At 38.7% G+C, this 15627-nt stretch overlaps 1 long non-coding RNA gene across 1 annotated transcript in view; it reads right to left on the bottom strand.

Moving 5' to 3' along the window:
- LOC110677058 overlaps positions 1-15627 on the bottom strand; it is a 145502-nt gene that overhangs the window by 128647 nt on the left and 1228 nt on the right. The window lies entirely within an intron of this gene.

The raw sequence follows: 15627 nt of genomic DNA on the forward strand, positions 1-15627 counted from the left end.
TACATATAATTTGAGGTATAATTTATCAAATTTTTTTGTAGTCTAATCCACCAAACATGCTATTTTGCACTTAAACTTTCATTTTGGATATAATTTGGATGAAATTGCGCGGTTAAATTTAAGTTAAACCGATTTTTTCAACATGATTGCTGTCGCCTTTCAAAATTCTTCGTTTCTCTTATATGGGAAAGTACAATACTTTTTTAAACCATCAAAAACTAACTTTTCCACATCGAAAGTATTATAAACTTTGTTTAAAATTATACATATAAAGTTTGAACTTTATGGCAAATAAAGCGAATAAATTGCCTTACAAGCTGGCAAACTTGCGTGCAAGTTGGCTAAAATAGTCAATTTTTGCATTTTCAACAGCCAATTTCTCAAAAACTAGACGTGCTATGATATTTCTGCAAACGGCAATGGATTCAGCAACCCTTAATTGAATGAATTATTTTTGGTGCTTGAGACAAAAACGTGTTCCGCAGTGTAATCAAAGGCTTCCGTACCCAAATTTAATCCGATAGTGCAATTCAAGAGAATAACTCATGCTTGAAAGAAGGGAATCCATGATTCCATAATTATATAATATTTGCAGTATTTTCTATACTGTCATGATAAGCTTTAGTTCATTGAACACCATGGGATTGTTTTTTTTTTTTTTTTTGTAAGTGCGATTTAGGAGAAACGTCAAAACGAAATACAATTTACGACATTTTTAAGTTCAGGTTCATTATGCCAAACGCCTGTTATGTTATGCCAAATAATGGTTGTTGGAAAACGACCGTTATGCCAAATGACTCTTATATCAATCGGCTGTACCCCAAACGACTTTATGTCAAATGACCTACCACCCTATATTTTTCATTAAAAAAAAAACAAAGTATACGTTTTATCAAATGCTTCATCAAATTTTGCGTTAATTGGGGGTTTGCCAACAAATTGCAAACAGATTTTGTTGTTATAACAAAACAATTTTGATTTATAACTATTTTGATACAGTAGAGATACATTGGTCGCGTTATTCGGAGCAATACTCCGTTGCTGGGAAACTAAATTCATAAATTTAGTGTGCCGTTTTTGCAGCAACAAGTCTGTCAAACATCACTCAAAAATCATTTTCAATTAAACGTTTCAGACGAATTCGCTTATTTTTTCTTCAATTCCCAGCGTTTGCCACCACCGTAACCGAAACGAAGGAACAATTACTCTTAGCGTTAATTACTACGGGGGCTCATGAAACCCCCTTGAGGCAAATGACGTGCTCCGCTGAACATTCCTTCATTATTTTCACTTTTCCACGGAGCAACCAACGGTAGTCCTCGTTTATCTTGTCGTGTCCAGCTACTTTTTTTTCATTTTCAGCTAGCTTTTTCCGTGGTTCTGATAATTAAGCGTGACAAAAAGTGCTTTTTGCTTACGCTGCTGTCACCTTTTTTGTTGCAACTCAAATTCGTGAAACTGTTCGAGTCACGTTTCAATTATGGTGGTTTGGATGTCAAACCCGCCAAAAGAAATAATCGTTCGGGAGTGGGGAATCTGCGATACGCTTAATTTGATACCCTACACGAATTGTTTTTTAGTAATATTGAGCCTCGGGCTTTGCCATGTTTAGACATTTAAATTGGGCAAGACAAATGAAGAAATAGCTACACAAAACGGTGTACGCTTGGAAACATGTCGTGTTTTGCGGATGATTTATTTGCTTTGCTCAACTTCTCGATAGAATACATGGGTTCGTATTTATTATTTTTGGGGGAAAATATTATCACACCCTAGGAAAAGGGTAACTTTTACTAGTATATCTAAAAGCAGCAACAATTAGGTGAAAAACAAAAATAGCACTTAAAATTTTATGAATAGCAATCAGTGTCTGCTTCTTTTTTATTGGAAACTTATTAATTATAAAAAACTATATTTTTCCATCGGTGTTTTAAAGGTTTTTCAATCATTGATTCAAATTTAATTTTGGAAAATTTTTGTTGGTTTGTGCTGATTATTCGTTTTTCTTTAAACAATTTAAATGTTTTGTGCCACTTTGATTTTTCCTACTTTACATTTTTTTATTGCTCTTCTACAAAGAATATCGATTGATTTATGATAGCTAATTTGTTAGCTTACTTTTACCAATTTACAAGTAAAAATACATTTATTATTGTTTTATTTTATTTTTTTGCTAAAATGAATCAACTGAAACTTGTGTCTATTTACTTTAATTATTACTTTTTGATAAAACACAGAGTGTTCCCTTTTTTTAAACGTTTGCCAATTTGACTGCCTTATTTTTCTACATTGTTGTGGTAAACGGTATTTGCACCCCGCACCAAAAGGAGCCCATTTTGATATGCATGCCATAGAATGAAGAAATGAGCGCGACAAAACCTGTCGCAATTAATCATCCTCGGCGGTCGGGCGGTGAGAACGGGACATTTTATGGATGCTTATCACCATCATGAAACGAGTGGAAAATGTTAATTTGAGTGAGACGGGGCTTCGAAGGTTCTGGCGGTTTCGGGGTCAATGTTTCCCAGAGGACAGAAGTGAAAAATGTTGGAAAAAGCAGAAAATTCATACTCTGCGGTCAGCAGAAACTAGGTGTCCAACATGTTTGGGGGAGAAACGTTTAATAAACTCGTAATGTTTCTTTTTAAAGTTTGATTGCTGTCGTAGCATGAAGTGGGCAGGAAAACATGATAGCTTATAATTGATTTGACCTACTTTCATGTAACGAAAATTGAATTGAATTCATCAAAATGATTTACTTTGAAGGCCCCTTAGTTGTAATTTCATACGTTCGAGTGAAAATTCATTTTGGAACAAAGCTCACTTCTACATGTCTGCATCGTGATAATCGAAAAAGAGGAACAGCGGAGATTTTCTTCTCATTGGACGTACAGTCTGAGCTTGAGCTTGAGCTTGAGCTTGATTGGCCGCCCGTGGATGCACTCCAGTATCGCCAGATCAGCTGCACTTACACAAGGAACCAACCGAATGACTGCTTGGGACTAACAGGCATCCTCAGTGTATAAGTGCTGGTGATCTTCTATTTTTAGGCAACAATGGCACCTGCCACGTCAGAATGCTGACCAATGAGGGGAAGGGGGAGGAATTGATGATGCATTGAACCGACTCCCACGTAGACCGTATATTCCACTGCATCCACGTCAGTTCATGCGGGAGTGTATGGGTTGGGGGAAAGGCATGGCAGAGAGGTTTGCTTTTGTGGTTAGCAGACTGCCTATGTATCAGGCGTAAGAAAGGCGTGCGCGTGGAAGTAGGAAGCGTTAGGGAAACGGTTTCTTGTCCGTCTCTGGTTCTAGCGTTTGCTATGAACGAATAGTTTGAGTGTGATATATTTGGAATGGAAGATAGAAGCAAGTGAGAGATATACAACTACAAAGTACGAGGAAAGGGACGGGCCTGGGATTGAACCCATGACCTTCTGCATATGAAGCAGAAGCGGTAGCCATCAGACCACCAACCCCGTCTTCTTCTCATTGGACGTACAGTCTGGTAAACAAACTTAAATAATTCGCTAGAAGTTTGAAAATAAGAAAAAGATGTGGCTAAAGTTCGAGTAAGGTGAAAGATTCTTGAGACTTTAAGGTCAATTCAAAACAAATGTTGCAAATGTCAGTGTGGTTCAAATAATTTTCAAGAAATGGACTGTCACCCCAAATGTTATGGAAACCGATAAAGATTTGAAAAAGTTATGGCTATTTATTGTTTTAAGAGGAGAAAATGGTTATTTATGGTCGAGTTTTCATTGCATGGAGCAAAATGAAAATGAAATACTTTACGGTTTGCTTTTGTTAGTCCTATCATAAGAACGCTTTGGTTTGAAGTATACTAGTTTTCGAGTAAATCTCACCTAATTTATTATCAAGCTCTTACATCCATTGGTAACCAAGAGTGTAGCTAGTAGTTTCTGTGCAAACGAATGGATTTATACGTTATTTAACTACGCTACGATCAAAAGAAGATCCTCTTCTGTATCCAAGAGGTAAAAGTTTTTATCTTGGTCCATTCACTTGATTAAAAACAACCTTACCAAAGGTTTTTAGGTCGAGATCATAAGTTATACGAGAATTGGTGAGCTCGTTTCATGCTGTATCTGTAAAATATGAGTGACTACACATTTTAATCATTACAGCATTAGGTATAATAAATAATCTGTCATGTCCATGTACCTTTAAGGGTTAGTATTGTTATCAATGCCATCAACTAAATTAATTCCACCCTGCACATAGTTGATCAAGGATTATATCTTGGAATTCTCATACATAAGGCATGATTTAATGTATGCCTGAATTGAAACAAAAGAAGCGTGTAAAATTAATAACCCTCGAGTGATTTTAAATCTCAGCACTATCAGCTCTTGGAGTGGGATTTTCTGAAGATTGTTCTAGACGTTCAAATGTTATCTGAGATGGATGACAACAACGATAGTTTTATTTACATTCTTTTCATCTTAAACTTGAAACCGATTAGCGAGGGACATAATGCTGACCATTGAAAACTCTCTACTCTGAATATTTGATCGAAATAAATAGAAACGTTATATTTTTGTCAATCTATCTTTCCTACCTCTAAATCTTTAAAAAAAGGTATAATTGTTCACGACAATACACATTTCTATTCACAAAACAGTTATTAAACGAAATGAGATGGTCTTAAAACTGTGCAATATGTTTTTCAATACTTTCGACCAGACTTGCAATTTGCGATACTTTACTCCGGAAGAGATTTTTTTCATTTCATTGTAATTTATGCACATGCTGAAACATCATTTACGTTTCGGAAAAGGCAAATAATTTTGATTAATGGTCAGTAACTCTACTCACCGAACTCGTAACATCAGCAATCACCGCATTGAGCCGTCATAAATATTCCGCATTAATATTCAACGATTTATTCCGACAGCATTGCGTCGAAAACCTATGAAATAATTCCGTTCCGTAACATAAGCTGAGTAACAACAAGACACCAAAAAAGGGTAAACATCATCCACTTCGCGAAAGTGTGCCATGTCATCAGACTTGTTTGGCGAAATTAGCCGTTTTTTCCCTTCCATTATTACTTAGCCGATGTGGAGGCTTTAGTATAGCGAGAAAGGTCAGCGAAAGCTCGGGCCGAACAACCGTGCCAATGCTTGGAAAAGGGGTTTGAATTAATGTGCTGATTTTTCCGCTACCAATTTTTGGTACCGACGGGTGTCGCAAGGACTAAGCTCCAGTTTTGAAACCTTCCTCACTGGGAAATCAGTGGCTCAGAAATGAGCAAAAGGGTCAAAGCTGGGTAGCAGGAGAATCGTTTTGCTTCAGAAAACTGCTCCCCATGGAACCAGTTGGGATCGCACTTTGAGAACGCGGTATTAGCAGAGTCGGATTTAGTTCTGCGATGCGTCGTGTTCGATACGAAATTCCACCCACAATTGGTTGTATTTCCATTTCATATACCCAACAATAAACATTGATGACATGGTCCCAGTGCCTCCACACGTCATGAGTGAGAATGTTTACAACTAAATTTTTAAGAACAAGAATACAAGTCGAGCCTAGTACACGACACTGAGGACGGCCTTACAGTTGAGGTCAAAATACGTGTATCTGTCAAATGATACAAACTCTAGTGGAATTAAATGGTATAGTACTAAATTAGTTTTTTTCATCTAATTAACAATATAACGATTAAAATTTATCAACTTTTTTGAATCATATCAAATGATTTGAAAGATTCAACGTCATTCCAAAAATCGAAAATTTAGAAAGTACAAGACAAATTTACTCAGGCTAACTCAAATCAAAATACAGTCGACTCGCCACATCTCGATATTTCTTCGGTCCCTTCAGTCTGCATACATTTTCTCTCTTCATATCTCGATATCCTCCTTATCTCGATGTGATACTGTTGATTTTTTGTTCCCAATTTTCTCTCCGTATGTCAATATGACCATAATCAAAGGTGACTAGACTATATTTAAGGAATTCAAAACAATTTCAGAACTCGAGATGACGTCTGCTTATTTTTTATTTTCCTGGTAACGGAGTGATTTTCAATCCCGTGTTGATTAAAAATGTGTTCTTTTTCTCGATCTCTCCGTATCTCGATGGTCCCTTTAATATCGAGATGTGGAGAGGCGACTGTACTGAAAAAAATCTATTCTATTAGGGCCAAAGAATCAGTAATGACGTTCTTATGTTTGCAATATATCGGAGTTTCGATATTTTTCTTTGTTATATACTTCAGTATCATATATTATCAATTCGAATTATTATCGTCAATATCGATTTTTTTCATTCGACATGTCGAAAACAAAATAACCGAATTATTATGATGGAGATGCATTGATTCATCATGATATGCCAGTCCTTAAACAGGTAAAACTTGCAGCTGAAGTTAAATTAAATTATCTGATTATACCGATAAAGTCGCATTATGGTACAATAAGGCATTTTACGAGACTTTAGAGTGAAGAAGTCTGGAAGAGAAGTTCCTGACAGACCATTGTTGTTGATTAAATTAAATTATTATTGATTGAATAGGGTAAGTATATATAAGTATTCTAATGTGACCAGATGTGTCCCGGAAAAAATCAGGGACGCTAGTCAGATCCCGAATGAAGTGCTTTCTATATTTGATGTGTAATTTTCATTCATATTCAATCTAAGACATACTAAGTTAATTGAAATAAAAAGTATTCACACTGTACCGTTAAGCTGAATATTGCTCTGTCCCGGATAATTCGGGACGTCTGGTCCCCAGTAAACACAAACTCGTATACGATAGCGCATGAGATTACAAATGTGGAGGCGATATACGTACATGCGCCATAAGGCTGCATGCAAGATGTACGTATATCGCCTCCACATTTGTACTCTTATATCCCATCATATACGATCGTGTGTTTACTGGGTCACTTTAAAGTATTCGCTACCCTAATGTAAATATTGTTCATACATTAAACAAACTCAATCTGAATGTTATCAATACGTTAAACGAAAGCTTTCAATTCATGTTTAGCGGAAAAAATATAAGAGCTGGTCAGAAACGAGGTTTTTGTGTTAAAAATTTAGGTGGAGAATAATCTGCACCAAAATTCAACATGCAACACTCAGTTGAATATTGAATCACAACCCCCAAAAGTTGAGCAACACCTCAAAACAGGTGCTAGATGGCATGAGTGAGCATATAAAATGAGCATATACTTCATGATCCAGATGAGTTAGAAAGTTCGAATCTTCGACAAAGTAAATATGAAATTCAAGCACATCCGTAAGAAAACAGTTCAGTTTTGTTAGTAAGCATGTAAACATGAGCATTTTAACCAAGCTCTTCTTGTGAGTTCACAGAAGCTCGAGTCTTCATGCGGAAAACAGACCTTTTAATTAAAAAATTTCCACTTGGAGCTGCTAGTGAGCGAATAAAATTAAGAACTTCAAGCGATTCATATTTTCTGATTCAGATAGGATAAAAATTTCATGTCTCGAAGAATATCCAATGATTTACACCTGAATCATTAGAAAATGAAATGAGTCAGTCCTAAACTGCTTGGAAATGAGGAGAATCAGACATGATGCACTGAAGAGATTACAACCTAAATCATTTGAAAAATAAAATCATCGGATCTGAATCACTTGAACTAAAATTAAAACATTTGTCAATTACTTGAAAATGAAGAAAATCAGACCTGAATCACACGACAATGTAGTAAATCAATGCAAAATTCCTTAAATATAAAGTAAATTCGACCAGAATCTATAAAATGAATTGAATCAAATTTAAAACACTTTAATATGAAGTAAATCGAATATGAATCACTTAGGGATGAGGTGAATCAGTAATGAGTTCCTCAAATATAAAGTATATCAGCCCACAATTTCTAGAAAATGAAATCAATCGTATTCGAAACACTTAAATATATAGTGAATCACTCATGAATCACTTAAAAATGAAGTGAATAAGTCTTAAGCTGCTTGAACATGCAGTGAATTATACCTCATTACCTGAAAAATGCATTGAAACAAAACTGATTTACCTAAATTTGAGGTGAATCAAACCTGAACCACTTGAATATCAATTCATTAATACCTGAATCAGATGAACATGCACTGACTTCGACGTGAATCACTTGGATATGGAACGAATCAAGCATGAGTCACTTGAATATGAACTGAATCAAATCTGAATCACTTGAATATGAAGTGAATCAGTCCTGACCAGGGCAGGCAATCGTCAGATTCGTCACAGTGCGATGACGAAATAAAAAAGGACATCGTCATCCAGTATAATAACTCTGGCAGGGCGTCGTCTCGTCATCGACGGAAGAATGGCGAATGCCATCCCAGAATTGCTTGTATTGGTGATTTAACCCGTGCTCCTCAAGCTTCAACAATAGCTCTGTTGGCAAGCGCGTGACTTTGACGAGAGTTCGTTTGATCAATTCCGGACACCTTTTGTTGTTTTGTTTTTGTTTTATTTTTTCAAAAAAAAGGCTCATAATCTATCGACGCCACGGTTCATATTTTAAGTCGGCTCAGAGCTCCCGAACGAAGATTTGACCATAACGAAGGAGGCTTCTTTGTTCGTCATGACGACGAGCCTTTGTGGCGGACAACTGCAGCAAATCGTCATCCAACGCTGGTTGAGTGACGATGACGATTCTTTTTTTAGTTTCGTCGACGACTTTTTCCATTTGACGGTGACGATTGCCTGCCCTGGTCCTGACTCGCTTAACCATAGAGTGAATTTGACATGACTTTATTGGATATGGAGAGAATCAAACCTGAATCACTTGAATATGAAGTGAATCAAACTTGAAACACATGAATATTATCTGAATTATACATGACTCACTTGGGCAATCAAACATGAATCACTTGGGCAATCAAACATGAATCACTTGAGTGTAAAGTCAATCTTTACTGAATCATTTTGTTATGAAGTGATTCTGAACTAAAGAGTTTGAATATGATGTATGTCAGGCCTGAATTACTTGCACATGAAGTATTATCAAACCTTCCATCCACTCTTCAGACCTGTATGCTATATATCTCGATATTGAGTTAAAGAATTCGAGTAAAAGTTGGTTTTCATGGCTACCTCTTACCGCAGTAACACTGATGAATTTAATACCTAACGGAAGATCCCTTTAATTTCTGGATACGAGTAACTGACACTGAAGAAGAGTGCAAGTGGTAGTCGAAATACGCGTATCTGTCAAAGATAAGCATTTAGGGGCGGAATATAAAGGTACAAGGTACTCCATCTACTTTTTAGTTCAACAAATTGTTTTGTTAAAACAGGCCATTGCTACCAGTGGATATTTAGCTACAATTGATGGTAGACTATATCATCATATATAAGTCGTAAATCAACATTTTGGCCCAATATCGCTTACACTGCGGAACACGTTTTTGTCTCAAGCATCAAAATACCGATATTTACTTAATTAAGGGTTGCTGAATCCATTGCCGTTCTCAAAAATATCACAGCACGTCTAGTTTTTGAGATGTTGGCTGTTGAAAATGCAAAATTTGACTATTTCAGCCAACTTGCATGCAAGTTTGCCAGCTTGTATGGCAATTTATTTGCTTAATTTGCCACATAATTCAATCTTTATGTGTATAATAATACTTATCAGCATAGAACATGATACTATCGATAAGCAAAAGTTATTTTTTGGTGTTTTAGAAAGGTATTGTATTTTGCCATATAAGAGAAACAAAGAGTTTTGTATGGAGACTGTAAGTATGTCGAAAAAAATGATTTATATCAAATTTTATCGTGCAATTTCAAGCAAATAATATCCTAAATGAAAGTTGAAGTCCTATTCTTCATGTTTGGTGGATTGGATCACAAAAAAAAAATTGATTAATCATGCCTTAAATTTCATGTAAACATCACTTTAACCAGTGTTTTATACAACTTTGGCGACCTGTAGCAAAAAACTGTGACGTGTAGGGACATTTCTGAGAACGGCATCAGGTTCAGCGGCCCCAAATTAACTAGAGACACATTATTTGGTTCTTGAGACAAGCAAAAGTGTCATTTTTGTTACGCTGTGTTATCTGGGTATGTTTCAAACCATTTCATAAAACGCCTTGTTGTAGAAAGTTTGCTCTTCAATTGCTGAACTATGTTTAAGTGGAAATACGGTACGGTACACCTGGAGATCACCCCAACAGACTGAATCGCAAATCGACCACGTTTTGATTGATGGAAGACACTTCTCGGACATTATCGACGTCAGAACCTATCGCGACGCAAACATCGATTCGGACCACTACCTAGTGACGGTTAAAGTGCGCCAACGACTCTCCGTTGTGAACAACATTCGGTACCGACGCCCGCCACGGTACAACCTGGAACGACTCAAACTACCCGAAGTCGCAACTGATTACGCGCAAAGCCTTGAAGCTGCATTGCCGGAATAGGGAGAGCTCACCGAAGCCCCTCTTGAGAACTGCTGGAGTAGTCTCAAAGCAGCCATTAACAACGCAGCGGAAGGTGCCGTGGGGTTCGTGGAAGGAAATCGACGGAACGGTTGGTTCGACGAATGCAGCGCGGGCGATGATGCTGCAGCAAGGTACCCGTCAAAACGTGGAACGATACATACAGAAGCGAAGACAGCAAACCCATCTATTCCGGGATAAAAAGCGCCGCCTGGAAGAGTTGGAGTGCGAAGAGATGGAGCAGCTGTATCGTTCTCAAGACACGCGTAAGTTCTACAAGAAACTCAATGCATCTCGCAAAGGATTTGTGCCGCGAGCCGAAATGTGCCGGGATAAGGATGGAGGTATCTTGACGGACGAACGTGAGGTGATTGAAAGGTGGAAGCATCACTACGATGAACACCTAAACGGCGCAGAGGAGGAAGATCAAGACAGCAGGAGGAATGGCTTCATCAGTACGGCGGATGAGGGAGACGTGCCAACTCCCACAATAGGTGAAGTTAAGGATGCTATCAAACAGCTCAAAGAACAACAAAGCAGCTGAGAAGCATGGTATTGGAGCGGAACTTATTAAAATGGTCCCGGACAGGTTGGCGACTTGTCTGCACCGATTGATAGCCAGGATCTGGGATACAGAACAGCTACCGGAGGAGTGGAAGGAGGGAATAATATACCTAGCTTAGCTTAGCTTAGACTGACTACACATATCAATGGTTGCTATTCCGTGATTGACCGAAGTCAGTGAAAATGCACAAAGAATCAACTAGAAGTTCGGCTGGGATTGGCCATAATCTTCTTCAGTGTGCATAATTCAGTGCCTCTATTTATACAGGGTCAATAACGGCGCCGGCCACGTCCTTGCAGTCAGGTGGGATTGGGGAAAGGAATGTTAGTGTGTAACCTTTGCTATTTGGAGACCGTGTTTGCCTCTGCATCTCCACAAAGTTTACTGGGAAGGATGTTTGTTAATGGGGAGGATCGTTGGGTCAAAGGATTCACTTTGATAAGTGATTAGACCATGATAAATAGTTTTTTGTCAAATATAAGTATGCTTTTATGAAAATATAATATTTTCATTTGATATGAACAATTTCTAGGTAAAGGAAAATTATGCCGACACTTGAGGTGACGAACTATTCAAAGTTTGTTGAACAAATATCTAAATGTAACATTCCTACAGCTGTCAGGACGAAAGCATGTGTTATTATATTTTACTTATTTGAAAAGAAACAAAAACTCGATTGGCTGGAACATCATAGAACACTCTTATTCTTATGCCGACACTTACAGTGGCGAACCATCCAAAGCTTGTTGAATAAAGCGAACCTTTCGCAAGTCTACACTTGTAGTGTCGAACCATTCAAAGTTTTTTTTTATAATTACAAAAAAAATAAAAAGAAAGGGGTGTTTTGAAAACAAAAAAACGTTAAACATAAATAATTCATGAATTAGAGTTTATATCGACACTCACAGTGACGAACCATTCATAGTTTGTTGAAAAATCATATTTACGTCCTACCGTTGTATCGATTAAATGTGCAGTCATACATATTTTATAGATTAGAAATAGTAGCATGAAACGAGCTCACCAATTGATCCGTCATCCTTGACTGAGCAGCAACAATCCACATTCAGCTTAACTCGTTTGCTCGGCTATATAAAAGCACTCAGAGAAAATAGGCTCACGACCCGAGAGGGAAAACAACTGACGACTGCCCGGGCTTTCTTGACGCACTGCCAAGGAGCAATCGTCAAGGTCGAAGATCAAACAGAACTAACCGATCGCGGCACTTTTTTATTTTACTCGACCGACGCGCGACATGTTTGATCCTGCCCTCGTCACTCGCTCCCGCAGAAGCAAGCGTCAGAGTCGAAAGATCATACAGAACTCGTGGAAGGAGGGAATAATATACCTAATATACAAAAAGGGTGACAAGTTAGAATGTGAGAACTATCGAGCGATCACCATTCTTAACGCAGCCTATAAAGTGCTTTCCCAGATCATCTTCCGCCGTCTATCGCCACTGGCAAGCAGATTTGTGGGAAGTTATCAAGCCGGTTTTGTGGACGGGCGATCGACGACAGACCAAATCTTTATGTTGCGGCAGATCCTCCAAAAGAGTCGCGAATATCACGACACCACCTATTCATCGATTTCGAAGCGGCCTATGATACCATCGACCGCGAAGAGCTATGGAAGATTATGGACGATTATGGTTTTCCCGGGAAACTGACTAGACTGATCAAAGCAACGATGGATAGTGTACAGTGCTGTGTGAAAATATCGGGTGCATTATCGGACCCGTTTGAAACACACAAAGGACTTCGACAAGGCGATGGTCTTTCCTGCCTCCTGTTCAATATTGCGCTAGAAGGTGTTATGAAACGGGCGGGCTTCAACATGCGGGGCACGATCTTCAATAAATCCAGCCAGTTTATCTGCTTTGCTGACGACGTGGACATTGTCGGAAGAACGTTCCAGGTGGTTGCTGAACAGTATACCATGCTGAAACGTGAAGCAGATCGGGTTGGATTGAAGGTAAATACGTCGAAGACGAAATATCTACTGGCTGGAGCAACCGAGCGCGATATAGCTCACATTGGCAGACGCGTGATGATCGACGGAGATGAGTTCGAGGTGGTGGACGAATTTGTCTACCTCGGATCATTGATAACGTCGGATAACAACTGCAGCAGAGAAATTCGAAGACGTATCATTGCCGGAAGTCGTGCTTACTACGGACTCCACAAGACCTTGCGGTCTGGTAAACTTCACTTCCGTACTAAGTGTACCATGTACAAGACGCTGATAAGACCGGTAGTCCTCTACGGGCATGAGACGTGGAGAATGCTCGAAAAGGACCTGCAAGTGCTAGGAGTTTTTGAACGACGTGTGCTTAGGACGGTCTTCGGCGGAGTATGTGAGAACGGCGTATGGAGGAGAAGAATGAACCACGAGCTTGCGCAACTCTACGGTGAACCCAGTATCCAGAAAGTCGCCAAAGCTGGAAGGGTACGATGGGCGGGACACGTTGTGAGAATGCCGGACAACAATCCCACAAAAATTGTGTTCACCTCAAATCCGGCCGGTACAAGACGAAGGGGAGCGCAACGAGCTAGGTGGTTTGACCAAGTGGAGCAGGATCTTGGAAGTGTGAGGCGATCGAGAAACTGGACCGAGTTAATTGGCGTTACATTGTGGCGCAGGTCATGTCTTGAAGGACGTAGAGCCAGCAAAAGTAATTAAAAGTAAGGGTGCTGCAAATCATTTGAAAACGGCCTCTTCCTACGCTTTTCTTGCACTTCAAGACCCATATAGACGCATGCCTGATTCAACTAAAAATTTTATTTTGTCGAACAGTGTTATTTTACGACTCGTGCTGCAAAAATCATCATTCTGCAACTTGTTCCGTAAACTACTATTTTAACATCAAATTTTGGCGCCTAGGGCCGACATTTGAAACCCAGCCCTGACATAATTTAACACTAGCTTCATGTTTAATTTTAAAGAGCGGTGTTGGCTTTTACTTGAGCTCTGTTTGGTTTGTTGATTTATACTCAACTTGAACCAAGCTTTGCATTAATTTTGAAACACGATCAAAACAAGCGAAGAAAAACATCGCGTCTGTAGCGGTCCATGATCGGAAATGTTTCGTAAGTTGTAACAAGCTTGATAAACCGCAGCAACAATGACGACCCCCAAAGAGATAGCATTTTCTCGCTACCTATTTTCTCCCTTATTTACCATTGGAGGTAGGTGTTTTATTTTACTGGCATGATAAACAATCCCCGAACATCCTATAGCAATAGTACCCCCCAGGTTTGGAGCTTGTTTACATGGATTTTATCGTGCACTGTTATCCCTTCGATAGATCCCTTCCAGTAGACGATAAACAGACTCTCATGATGTGCAGCAGATCGTGATTGTTACAGAAAGCGTAATCGCTGAGATATTCTCAGTTTTCTCAGATTTAAGCCCCTGACTTACATTTTAAGTTAAGTTTAAGTTACAATTCTTTAATCGAAGAAATTTGCTGAAATCGAAGAAATGGCTTATACACTTAAAATAAATCGCAGTATCGTGTGGAATAAATCACCGAATTTGAACTGTAAACAACAGAAATACAGATTTTCCTGTAAAATCTACTGTTTTACCGACAAAATCCGTGAAATCAACGAATTTACCGGAAAAATTCGTGAAACAAACAATTTTACTGTAACCTTGTGAAATACTAACGAACAGTTTGGTAACAGCAACCATTTTCTTGCTTTTCTTTATGATTTCGTTCAAATATTTTACGGATTGTTCGGTGATTTTTCACCGAACCTTCAGCTGTTGAATTTAATTCAAGTGTGTACTATTGACAGGTGTAAAACTATTTTTCATCGATCGATTTTCAAAATCTTTTTCTAACATTTTAATTTATTCCAGAGACGTCTAACTTCAAAGAAAATAAGTTTTAGACTCGCACAATCTTGCTCTCAATTTCCTCATATTCCACAAACAACAATCCTCAAACCATCCCTGACTGCGGGAAGCTTTTTTTTTTTGTTCTATTTCAAATTCGAGTAAAGCCGCAAACTTTGCTCTTTCGCTGCTTTGCGAAAGCCAAGGGGATCCAGTCAGTGGTTGGGCAACGGTCCCAAGGGACGGGGGTTCAAAATTTATGTCTAGGAATGTAATTTTACTATTCATTCGAGCGTTGGGACAACCGGAGCCACTTTCACACATATTCGCCCGAACCCTTCTTTCCCCGGTCTACTGGTCTGGTTGATATCATCAATTTGGCCACAGCTCAAATTGTCTCGATTGTCTTCAGGCCATGGTGCCGCAGCTGGCCGTTTGTTCGGTTGTTCTACGAATGCTCCCAATGCCCAGTGCTCATTCCTTGACCGTAAGGCATTTCTCCGCCGTGATAATCTTCATTGGTTCGCATTCACACAACGATGGACACAAAAAGTTTTCACCATGTGCTAAACGATATTAAATTATACATAATCTTGTCCGGAAGCGAGCGCCCATATTCGCTCACACGAACCCAGACTGATTTAGCTCTTTAGGCGGTCAGGAAGCAAGCGATAGTGTTTTCCGGGTGCTGAAAAGTCATAACTTTTCTGTAGATAGCTTAATTTGATTGTAGTACTCTACTGTAGCCAGGGTGAAGGAATGATTCGG

This window comes from Aedes aegypti, chromosome 2 (genome assembly GCF_002204515.2).
Source record: "Aedes aegypti strain LVP_AGWG chromosome 2, AaegL5.0 Primary Assembly, whole genome shotgun sequence".
NCBI lineage: Eukaryota > Metazoa > Arthropoda > Insecta > Diptera > Culicidae > Aedes > Aedes aegypti.